Source organism: Amblyomma mixtum, chromosome 6 (assembly GCF_055824585.1).
Source record: "Amblyomma mixtum isolate Tamu chromosome 6, ASM5582458v1, whole genome shotgun sequence".
NCBI classification, from domain to species: Eukaryota; Metazoa; Arthropoda; class Arachnida; order Ixodida; family Ixodidae; genus Amblyomma; species Amblyomma mixtum.
This window is the reverse complement of record NC_143017.1, coordinates 118,039,403-118,051,775: the sequence shown is the minus strand read 5'-3', so window position 1 is coordinate 118,051,775 and position 12,373 is coordinate 118,039,403. Positions and strand designations below refer to the sequence as shown.

The following is a 12,373-nucleotide window of genomic DNA, read 5'->3' as shown; positions in this document are numbered from 1 at the left end:
GTGCGCACATTCAAGCGCCCTCAAAAGCCTGAGCCCCAAGCGGCTTCGGTTCTATCTCGTGCAGCAAACAAACTAAACCGGCAAACTAAATATAGTAGTTCAGGGCTCAGCGGAATCCCGTATGGCGATGAAGCCTACTTTCTAAAGGCGCCGAAATCTCAGTTCTTTTTTTCTGCCCCCTTCTGAAGAATGTGCCTTTCTGCCTGCAGCTAAAAAAGTAAACATCTGCCACAGTAAATACCGAACAAACTAAAGCGAGGAAAATAGGGACTGAAGCGATCGAAGCGGTCTCCTCAGTCGAATAGCAAACCCTGTCTCACCAATTTTTTCGCCGCGTATGAACTAGACGAATGCCAACTTTTTTCCAAGCGGTTTAAAATTGGTTCCTGCCACACACGCGTAGCGCAATTTTCACTCGCAAAAGAAAACAAGTACCTATAGAAGCACACGAGTGGTACTTCGAGCGCGCAAAGGAGTGATGTTAAAACTTCTTCCTCTCAACCCTGAGATAAGTCAATCCTCTATTTGCCCGCGTATACTCACGTCTAAATGGCACGAGTACATTCACGCGGCAATGGCAAAAAAAAGCGTTTCGCGTCCAAAGCGTTCGTGCTCCTGCAAAGGCAGCTCGGAACGTAAAGTGGTGCTGCGGTTCACAATACCTCTTTTTTTTTTGTTTCGCTCATTTGATCCAGTGAAAAAGTAAAACATGGCCTCCCCAAAATTGTGCTTTTTAGGCGCTACAGTGACGCCCCCGAAGCTCCTAAAACACAATCGCACGCTAGCACCTGCGCACAGAAGCAGAGCAGTAGATGAACCACAGGTAAAAGGCACGCAAAACAAAATCAATAGCAACACAAGGTACCATCGCGACGTTCGCTGTGTCAGATAGGCGTCATTGCTCGTCACAATTTAAAGAAAGAAAGAAAGGAAGAAAGAAAGAAAGAAATAAAGAAGGAAAGAAAGAAAGAAAGGAAGAAAGAAAGAAAGAGAGAAAGGAAGAAAGAAAGAAAGAAAGAAAGAAAGGAGGAAGGAAAGAAAGAGAAAATAAAGAGAAAAGAACGAAAGAAGGAAAGAAAGAAAAATAAAGAAGGAAAGAAGTAGACAAAGAAAGGAAAAAGGAAAGGAAAAAAAAGAAAGAAGGAGCGAAAGGAAAGAAGGGGCGAAAAGAAGAAAGAAATGAGGAGCGAAAGAAAAGAAAGCAAGGAAAGAAGGAGAGAACTAAACAAATAAAGTGAAAGGGGGTTCGCGTACTAGTGACCTCAGCTATACAGTTCGCCAAACAGCTGAGCGGACGGCAGCAAAATCACAGTCAGTCTACACAGCCAGAGAGCTGGAGCCGCGCGCGCCGGCACACTTCGTCGTCAACTTCTTCGTCTGCCATCGAGGCAACCTGAGGCGCATTCATAATAGTTCAGGCGCGTTACTTGTAATTCACTACAATGGCCCCGGGATGGAAGAGGAGCCATCCTGGCGACCTATGGTGCTGGCAAGAGGAGCGGGTCGTAATAAGTCTTGAGGCGACTGACATGGACAAGCTCACGGCCGCGACGACGCAAGTCCGAAGAGGGTGTAAGCGGCTCTACAATATAATTAACAGGGGATGTTGATTCGACGACGCGGTAAGGCCCATGATGTTCTCTGCGAAATTTCGAAGACTGTCCTGGTGTAGTGGAGGGGACCCAAAGCCAAACTAATGAACCTGGAGAGAAAGCGTGCGCGGTTTGATGGGCATCGTGTTCATGCTTTCGGCGACCTTGGGAGTCCGAGGTGAAAGAACGGGCCAGTTGGCGACATTCCTCGGCGTGCTTGGCGAGTTCGGAAAGGGGCGTGCATTCGGAGGCGTCCGGAGTGTACGGCAAAACCGTGTCCATTGTGGAGGACGGCTCACGGCCATACAACAGGTAGAAAGGGGAAAATCCGGTGGTTGACTGGGTGGCGGTATTGTATGCGTACGTCACAAAAGGCAGCACAGAGTCCCAGTTAGACTGATCTGACGAGACGTACATGGTGAGCATATCACCGAGAGTGCGATTAAAGCGCTCAGTCAGCCCGTTAGTTTGAGGGTGGTAGGCAGTGGTGGTCCGATGAATGATGCGACACTCTCTGAGGAGGGCTTCCACCACGTCCGAAAGAAAGACACGGCCTCGATCACTGAGCAACTCGCGCGGCGCACCATGGCGGAGAACAAAATTGTGCAGCAGGAAGTGGGCAACGTCACGAGCAGTGGCAGCGGGTAGTGCGGCGGTCTCTGCATATCGGGTTAGGTGGTCGACGCCGACAATTATCCAGCGGTTCCCAGATAAGGTGTAGGGCAGCGGGCCGTAGAGGTCGACGCCAACACGATCGAATGGGCGAGCCGGGCACGGCAATGGCTGCAAGGGGCCGCTCGTACGTGGCGCGGGAGACTTGCGTCGCTGACAGGCGATGCAGGAGCGGACGTATTGGCGAATGTACCCGTACATGCCCCGCCAATAATAACGCTGAGATATTCTTTGAAACGTCTTCAACACACCGGCGTGGGCACATTGTGGGTCAGCGTGAAACGAGGCACAGATCTCAGAACGTAAATGGCGAGGTATCGCGAGGAGCCACCGTCGACCATCTTGCGTGTAGTTACGGCGGTAGAGCAGGCCATCACGGAACGCAAAATGTGGTGCCTGGCGGCGTAGAGTGCGCGAAGGCACAGCAGTGTGAGCGTTGGTCACGACGTCGATGATCGACGCAAGCCACGGGTCTTTGCGCTGTTCCGCAAGCATATCAGAGGCGGTAAGAGGCGAGAGGACGGGTTCAGGCACGGATGAGCATGCAGCGGCGGTGGGCAGAGGAGATCGAGATAGAGCGTCGGCGTCCATGTGCCTACGGCCAGAGCGATATACAACGCGGATGTCGAACTCCTGAAGGCGGAGAGCCCACCTGGCGAGGCGGCCGGCCGGGTCTTTAAGAGACGACAACCAGCAAAGCGCGTGATGGTCCGTGACGACATCAAACTGGCGGCCGTACAGATAGGGTCGAAATTTCATGAGTGCCCAGACGATCGCTAAACATTCCTTCTCCGTAACGGAATAGTTGCATTCAGCCTTGCTGAGCACCCGACTCGCATACGCCACGACGTATTCCTCATAACCATCTTTCCGCTGAGTCAGGACAGCTCCGAGGCCGACGCCACTTGCGTCAGTATGCACCTCGGTAGGGGCTCTCGGATCGTAGTGGCGAAGTATGGGCGGCGAGGTAAGAAGACGGCGCAGTGTGGTGAACGCGTCTTCGCATTCGGGGGACCAAGCGGACAGGTGGTTGTCTGTTCCAAGCAGTTGCGTGAGTGGCGCAATGATCGACGCAAAATTGCGGACGAAGCGCCGAAAATAGGAGCACAGACCGATAAAGCTCCGAAGCTGCTTCATTGTTGTCGGCTTGGGAAACTCCGCAACAGCGCGAAGTTTGGCCGGGTCGGGGAGAACGCCTTCCTTAGATACAATGGGACCCAAGATGGTTAGCTGCCGGGCGCCGAAGTGGCACTTCTTCAGATTAAGCTGTAGGCCGGCGTCGGTGAGGCAAGTCAGAACCTGCTGCAGGCGCGTGAGGTGAGTGGAAAAATCTACCGAAAAGACAACGATATCGTCCAAGTAACAGAGGCACGTATGCCACTTCAGCTTCCGTAAGACGTTATCCATCATTCTTTCGAATGTAGCTGGCGCGTTGCACAGGCCGAATGGCATAACGGTGAACTCGTAAAGGCCGTCGGGGGTAACGAATGCGGTCTTCTCACGGTCAGCGGCAGCCATCGGGACCTGCCAGTAGCCCGAACGCAAGTCAAGAGAGGAGAAGTATTCGGCGCCTTGGAGACAGTCAAGAGCGTCATCGATGCGGGGAAGCGGATAATTGTCTTTGTGGGTAATTTTGTTCAGTCGCCGGTAATCGACATAAAATCTGATAGAACCGTCTTTCTTCTTGACCAGCACCACCGGAGAAGACCAAGGGCTGTGAGAGGGACGGATGACGCCACGGTGCAGCATGTCTTCAACGTGCTCACTTATCACTTGACGCTCAGCCGCAGACACGCGATAGGGGCGCTGCCGAAAAGGCGGGTGGGAGCCGGTCTCAATGCGATGAGCCACGGTTGATGTACGGCCTAAAGGCTGATGGGCTGCATCGAAAGCGAAGCGGAAAGTGTGGAGAAGGGCTGAAAGCTGCTGACGGTAGGTGGACGGAAGAGTATCGTCGATGGCGGCGCGGAAAAGTTCGTCAGGCTCAGGTTCAGTAGCGAGCTCGGAATGCATGGCGTTTAGAGAGGGACCGCTGGCTGCCTCGTGGACATTAAGGGCAGAGAGAAGGCAGACAGGTTGAATGCAGCCAGGGGACTCACCAGGTAGCAGGGTAAGGGCACACGAGGATGGATTGTAGAGCAGCATCTTCGTGACACCCCGCCGAACATCGAGGACAGCAGAAGGTAGCGGCAGGTTCTTCCGGCGTACAAAGGAAGCAGACGGCGTAAATAAAACGGTGTCATCCGACGCGGCACGGCACGACAGGGAAACAAGGGCAGATGCTCCCGGCGCTACTTCAACATCTTCAGCGATAGTGACCTTGAGTGGCAAGGGGGCAGAGGTTTCAGTAGTAAGCTCGTCAAACAAAGGGGAAAATTCAACTTCAGCGCGGGCGCAATCGATGACGGCGTTGTTGTGTGACAGAAAGTCCCACCCGAGAATTATGTCATGTGAGCATGAGGACAGCACCAACAATTCGACTGAATACAATATATCTTCAATGATGACTCGCGCTGTGCACGAGGCGAGAGGGGCAATGCACTGTTCACTAGCGGTGCGGAGCGAGAGACCCGTAAATGGCGTCGTGACTTTGCGCAAGCGGCGGCAGAGTTTTTCGTGAATCACTGATACTGAGGCACCCGTGTCGATAAGCGCATGTACCGGCAGTCCGTCGACGATGACCTGAAGAACGTTGCGTGGGGAAAACGGAGGCCTTGAGCTTTTCGAACAGCGCGCAGTTCTTGCCTCCGGAACTGCGGATCTTAGTTTCCCTCTTCAGCGGAGGGAGGGCGACGGCGCATTGGTGACAGTGAGCGACGGCGCGGTGATGGAGAACGTCGGGTCTCGTAAGCACGACGGTCGGGGGCGTACGCGTCTAGCGGCGAGGATGGAGAAGCCGAATAAAACATCTGGGATGGATGCACAGGGGTTGAGATGGTCGGCGATGCCACCATGCGACGGCGACAGTGGCGGGCGACATGTCCCGCGTACCCACAGGAGTAACAGATGGGTCGGTTATCCGATGTGCGCCAAGGGTTGTAAAGCCGCTGCGGAGACGGCGAAGAAACCGGGGCTGGTCGTAGAGACGGGGCGGGGCGCAGGACGGGCGGACGAGGTGGAACAGTCAGGGGCACGGAGCGCGCCGCCGCTTCTGCGTAGGTCATCCGGGCGGGTATAGGAGATGGTTGGGGATACTGAGCCTCGGCGTAGGTTAAGGGAGCAACCGAAGGGACTGGATGTGCAGTAGGAATAGCCTCGGCAACTTCATGGCGGATGACCTCCTGCAATGGCGCCACCAGAGGAGTCGCAGCGTCGTGACTGGAGGGCATCAACGAGAGCTGACGCGCGACTTCCTCCCGAACAAACTGCTTTATCTGCGGTGACAGTTGCGCCGGGTCGGTTTCAGATGTGAGGGAAGCAAGCGATTCCTGCTGCGAGAGCGGAGAACGGGTGAGGATGCGTCGCTTCCGAAGTTCGTCAAAGTTCTGGCAATGAGTAATGACTTCGGCGACTGTGGTGGGATTGCGTGCCAGAAGCATCTGGAACGCATCGTCGTCGATTCCTTTCAAAATGTTCTCAATCTTGGCGCGCTCAGACATAGAGGCATCAACTCGTGTGCACAGGTTCACAACGTCCTCTATGTAGCTGGTGAAATTTTCACCAGGCAGCTGCGCCCGACTCCGCAGGCGTTGTTCCGCGCGCAGCTTGCGCACCGCAGGCCTGCCAAATACATCAGAAAAATTGGACTTGAAAGCTGACCACGTGGGGATGTCGGATTCGTGGTTTCTGAACCATAGGTTCGCAACGTCCGAAAGGTAGAAGATGACGTTGTTAAGTTTGAGTGCATCGTCCCACTTGTTATGGGTGCTCACCCGTTCGTACGATGCCAGCCAATCCTCGACGTCATCGTCGCCGGTGCCACTGAAGAAAGCGGGATCACGCTGCCGCAGCGCTCCAGCGCACAGAACGGTCGGGGTGGGTGGTGCAGGACTGGGCACGGAGTCCTTAGGCATTGTGAGCGGCGGGAGAAGACGGCTGCGAAGGTCCAGGGCGTCAGACGACCGCAACCTCCACCAAATGAAAGGGGGTTCGCGTACTAGTGACCTCAGCTATACAGTTCGCCAAACAGCTGAGCGGACGGCAGCAAAATCACAGTCAGTCTACACAGCCAGAGAGCTGGAGCCGCGCGCGCCGGCACACTTCGTCGTCAACTTCTTCGTCTGCCATCGAGGCAACCTGAGGCGCATTCATAATAGTTCAGGCGCGTTACTTGTAATTCACTACAAAAGAAAGGAAGAAAGAAAGAAAAACGAAGGAACAAGGAAAGAAAGGAAGAAAGGAGGAAGGAAAGAAAGAAAAAATAAAGAGAAAAGAACGAAAGAAGGAAAGAAAGAAAAATAAAGGAAAGAAGCAGACAAAGAAAGGAAAAAGGAAAGGAAAAAGAAAAGAAAGAAGGAGCGAAAGGAAAGAAGGGGTGAAAAGAAGAAAGAAGGGGCGAAAAGAAGAAAGAAATGAGGAGCGAAAGAAAAGAAAGCAAGGAAAGAAGGAGAGAAATAAACAAATAAAGAAAGGAAGGAAGAAAGAAGGAAAGAAAGAAAGAAAGAAAGAAAGAAAGAAAGAAAGAAAGAAAGAAAGAAAGAAAGAAAGAAAGAAAGAAAGAAAGAAAGAAAGAAAGAAAGAAAGAAAGAAAGAAAGAAAGAAGAAAGAAAGAAAGAAAGAAAGAAAGAAAGAAAGAAAGAAAGAAAGAAAGAAAGAAAGAAAGAAAGAAAGAAAGAAAGGAAGAAAGAAGGAAAGAAAGAAAGAAACATGTCGCTTCGCGCGAAAAGGGCGAAGACTGATTAAAAAGCTTTTCTCCCGTCGGTTTAATTTGAAGCGCGCCCCGCGTTACAATGTGTCCCTCGTCACATACGCAAACGCCGGCGCGGTCGCCCGCGCGCTCGCGGGCGACCAGCGCAGCGTTTCGTCTTCGTCGCTTGTGCCACTGCCGGCCATTGTTCGCCAATGCGAACAATAGATGGGGCTGAGCGACACAAGGGCTCGCGCAGAAACACGCGGGAACGCGAACCAAAGGCGTCGTCCTTCTTCTGCTCCCCAACGGAAAGCGGGCCACACGAAAGCAGACGGAACAGAGAGCGGAAGAGGCAGCGGAATGTGTCGAGTAAAATAAATAGCAGCGTTGCGGGGCCATGGCGAAACGCCGCTACACAAAGCGTCCGCAGATGCGGCATTTCTACTCAAACCGGCCTCGCTTCTGTTCGAGAATAATAAAAAAAGAAATTAAATGTTCTCTACATTCTGGAGGAAAAGTTTCTTTCGGCAACTACAAGAACGGTTTAAGCAAAACAGGGAACGGCAAGTGTTGTTGGCTCAGTGGGAACAAGTGAAGAAAAAGCGACGCGTTGAAATATAAGGGAACGAAATGCAGCAAGGACAGAAGGAGTGGAGGGGCGGAGCATGTGGAAACACCCAACACTCGAGAGACGAGACCCGACGATACGTCTTTGTCCGAGTGAAGAGTCGCGATATTTACGAGATTCCTGTCTTCCGAGCCTTTGAAACGCAAGCGTCGCTCAGCTCAAGAGCAGAAAGGTCCGAAAGCGGTTCCAATGTTGGCCCGAACGAAGAACAGGCGAAGAAAACGGACGAAGTATCAAACATTCGTCGCGCGAGGTTTCCGGAGCAAGGATCTGTATTCGGACAAATATCCGTCGTCCACTTTGTACAGCGGAAGGAGCGCGCCTTAGGCGTCCGACATTGGAATCGCTGCAGCGGGATTCGCAGTGGGATTGCCGAGTCTGGGAACCGACGTATTCATTTTCCGAAGCAAGCCGCCACGCAATGAAAGTTCAAAAGAACAGGGATGCTCGGAGACGATTCCCCAGTGCTGTCTCCTAGTAAACAAAAAAAAATGAATAGAAAGAAGGTAATCATGATTTTGAATCTGTCAACGAAAGGGTGCTGCGTGAACATGCAGAGCACATCTTGTTGTTTGCTACATCGCATTCGGGCCGTTCACTCGTTCACTGCTTTGTGGGTCACCGGTGGGTTACGTCCTATATTCATGCTGTGCAGCCACCAATAATAACTCACGCGATGAAGGCGCGGGATGGGCTCAAATTTTTTATACGCCTGAATCCCGAAGAAGAAAATGTCATTCTTGAAACTGTCCGTATACATAGCCTTGACTTGCGCGAGGCGCTCTGATATATTTTTATTTCTTCATAATAGTGACCAGCTCATTGAGTTGTCCGCGGTAATCGCGTTTCATAAAAGCGGGAGGATTTTTTTTTTTTTTTACGATAAATGCGCATTCAAGACAGTGGGCTGCATTTTCCAAGCTTTGAACAGGAGCCGTGTGGAATTGTCCACCGTTAAGGCCAAAAACACGGCGTAATTCTGCGTTGATTTACTGTATGTGAAGTCCTATGCTTCGGCATAGTAGTTCTTGGTATAACTACGCCGTCTTATCAGTGAGCTTACGAAGACCCACATGTACTACTAACTTTAAGCATACTTGAAAGTAATATGATTAGACGGACAGTGAGGTAAACTCCACCGAATTTTTTCATCGCAGTAAATTTCGACTGCAGTGGCTCTGTTGACAATCCTTCGGGGAAAAAAAAATACACATTTGTTCTTCATAGCTCTGGAGCTGAAAATGAACCCGGTTTTCATACCACTCGATTCAGACTAGTAAAGTTCATGGCGACTTCGGGAGAACTACGAACTCAGACTGGCTGGCTGGAAGTGGTTGACAGTGAGTGCCTGCCTGAGAAAGCAAATAAAAAGTACTTCGATCCATCGCTGTTTGCTCGTGCAAACCACCCGTGGCGTTACAATAGCTGTTTTGCGGCGAGAGCTGGTATACGGAGCACTTAATCCCCGGCGGGTTCAGAGAGCCACCCGTCACCATCCGGTCACGTGACCATCAAGTGAGATCACAAGTCATCACGTGGCCAGCTTCAGGCACGTGACCATGCACCCGCGGCGATCTTTCTGGTAGCCTAGCTGGTTGCCACAAAGTCTGTCATGTCATCACGGCGGTACCTTTCGATGAATTCATCGAAAGTAACCCAAATTGCGCACAGTGCCACACTCCAGAGACTATTGGACACCTTCTTTGCGAGTGCCCGAACTATACTGCTGCAAGAAGAACATTGGAGGCGACCGTGAAACATCTGGACTCTCGCCCTCTCTCTGAGGAAACTTTTCTGGGCGCCAGGACGAGACGTTCTGATTGGTGGCGTGTGATAAAGGCCCTGCTCAACTTTTTGTGTGAAACAGGCCTGGATACTCGTCTGTGACTGCCTGTGCACAACCTACATGGTTAATGACATGTGTCGGTGTTTGTGTCACCAGTTTTATGAGTTTTATGTGCGTCTACTAACCGCGATGCGAGTGCCAGCCAGTGTGTGTGTGTGTGTGTGTGTGTGTGTGTGTGTGTGTGTGTGTGTGTGTGTGTGTGTGTGTGTGTGTGCGTGTGTGCGCGTGCGTGCGTGCGTGTGTGTGCGTGTGTGTGTGTGCGTGCGTGTGTGTGTGTGTGTGTGTGTGTGTGTGTGTGTGTGTGTGTGTGTGTGTGTGTGTGTGTGTGTGTGTGTGTGTGTGTGTGTGTGTGTGTGTGTGTGTGTGTGTGTGTGTGTGTGTGTGTGTGTGTGTGTGTGTGTGTGTGTGTGTGTGTGTGTGTGTGTGTAGACATCACCCGTGAAACTCATTGTATTATTCCATCATCAGCCTTCATTCGCACTTTCCTTTTCCTCCTCTTCCCTTTCTCCTGTGTGGAGTAGCAGGCCAGGGCCATGTTACCACCGGCCGACCTCTCCACCTTTCTCTCATTAAAATTCCTTTCCTCTCAGCGCTTTGCACGACAGAGCGGCAACACTTGGCAACTTTGTTTTATTTTTCAACACTTTTTGCCTGACAAAAGCTCCGTTTTCGCTCAAAGTAGACTTTTAGTCGTCAGAAGGCAGTAATCAGTCGACACAGGCCAACTTCAATTTGTCGTCCTGTATCTTCAATAATTTCTGCAGTGACCATTCCTTCTGCCTTCGTAATTTAGTTTCTCAAACGAACCTATAACCAAGGCCGCAGGGCCCACAGGACTGTCCCGTCCCCTTCTTCCGTTTTCCTCCCGGGCCCGAGAAGCTTCAAATCGCGACGCCGTGGCCGGATGCGGACAGGAAGGCAGCCATCGATCGCTCACGAGAAACGCAGTTACCGGTTCTCTCATAAAGCGCGGAAATTGCGAGGAGCCTGAGACGACGGCTCATCTCTTTTGAGTGCCGCCACGTGCGGCTCCAATTGGTTCGCAGTCGATATACTGCGTCGCGCTCACAACGCACAAGGGAACAAGCGAGACGGCAGCTGGACACGGTTGGCGCGCGCTAAAGTGCTCGTCCGTAGCCGGACCCAATATCTCCGCTGGCTTTGTTTCCTAGAGTTCCAGGTGAGTGGAATATATGTTTCATTTTCTTGCCTCGGCCTTCCGTCGTGCTGTCGCCAACAAAGAAACGCATTTAGACATCTCTCTCTCTCTCTTTCTTCCACCCTCGCTCCGTCAAGCGTTTCTCTTCTTTACTTTTTCTTAATTTCCTTTCCTTCTGCTTTCTTTCTTGCATTCCTTCCTCCTCCCTTCTTTCTTCCTTTTCCCCCTCTATCCTTCTACCTAAGTCTGCCAAGTAAACACAACAAGGTTCCTATAATAACAGGGTTCAGCACTTTTGGGCGTCATCGAAAACACACAGAAAGTCATGCCTAGCTTCCCAGGATATCAACTAATGTCATCTTTTGGCTGCCAGTAGCCACCGTGCAACTCAACGAATATATTTTCACTTGTGATTGAAAGAAAACTTAAAAGCGTTGTGAGACGATGCGCAAAGGTGTTGAGTAGTCTTTCTAAGCACTGCAAGATAGAATTACAACACGCTTTCTGCGCTCGCGTCAACTAGTGCAACCAGAGATAGGAAATCAATGAGGTCTACCGAATATTCAAAATTTCCGGGTGATTTTTTATGTCCAGAGCAAAACAGCAAGTGGCGATGGGCGCGAAAACTAGAACCGTTCATCCAAACTTTCTATGCTTGGACCTAAGGCCCAAAAACGCAACAACGTCCGTACAGGGACCGACTGACTAGAGAAAAACGGCGACACAAAGAATGTGCTCAGTCGTTAGCGAAACATCGCCGCCACTGCTCTGAGACGCGCGCTCTTAAAGATTTTTATTTAAAAAAACAAACAATGATTTGCTGCCAAAACTGGCATATTGAATTACCGCTGCTCTCCCTGCTCCTGTTGTATGATTTTTTTTTTCTTTTTTGAGGATACCGAGCAGTCCCAGCTAAACTGATTCCCTTAATAACGCCTTTTAACTTGAGCGTAGGGTTTTCATTCTTATCTCTTAATCGAATTTGGGTCATTCCCTGAAAACGGCATAGTGCCGAGATTTCTCTTTCATTTTTTTTTTTCCCCGGTACACGCTGTTTCCATTACATACTGCAGGGTTACCCTGCCGCAGCCTCTATAACAAGAAGTTTCTCTTCGGAGGACTTGAGGAGAATATTTCGCTAGAGCCGTACTTACATTCAATATTTTTTTTTAATCGAAGCACTCGCATCATGTTTTCTTTTGCTGTTTTTTTTCTTTCACTTCCAGAGAGACAGTAAACGGCAAAAGCGTGTCCTTGGCAGGGAGCGTGGACGCTATGTTTATCAAAGAATAAACAAACAAGCATTTCCTGAAGGGACAGCGGAGAGAACGGCTCTAGCGAAGAACGATAAAAGGGCAAAAGGGCACTTTGTTTCCTCTCACTTTTGGAGGAGCGAACAATTCGCGAGCTGACCTGCCCTTCCAGGAAGGGGCACGCAATTTTTCGAACATCACGGGTGAAGAACTGCACTCTTAATGCGTTCGGTCGTTATCATCATTTCCAGGGGTCACTGCCTGCTTAAATCGTTGTAGAACTGCAAACCTGATATGGACGAAGTAGTCTAAGAATAAGTAACGCTAAGAGAAGTGCACGTTTTATCTCTCTTTTTGTTCTCCTTCTGTCTACTGCTGAAGTTCTGACCTGAAGATAAACGTGCGCGAAAAAATAAAAACGAATAAAGCAACGA

The 12,373-nt window shown here is 50.7% G+C and overlaps 1 protein-coding gene across 5 annotated transcripts in view; it reads right to left on the bottom strand.

Moving 5' to 3' along the window:
* Dgk (diacyl glycerol kinase 1) overlaps positions 1-12,373 on the bottom strand; it is a 453,430-nt gene that overhangs the window by 245,031 nt on the left and 196,026 nt on the right. The window lies entirely within an intron of this gene.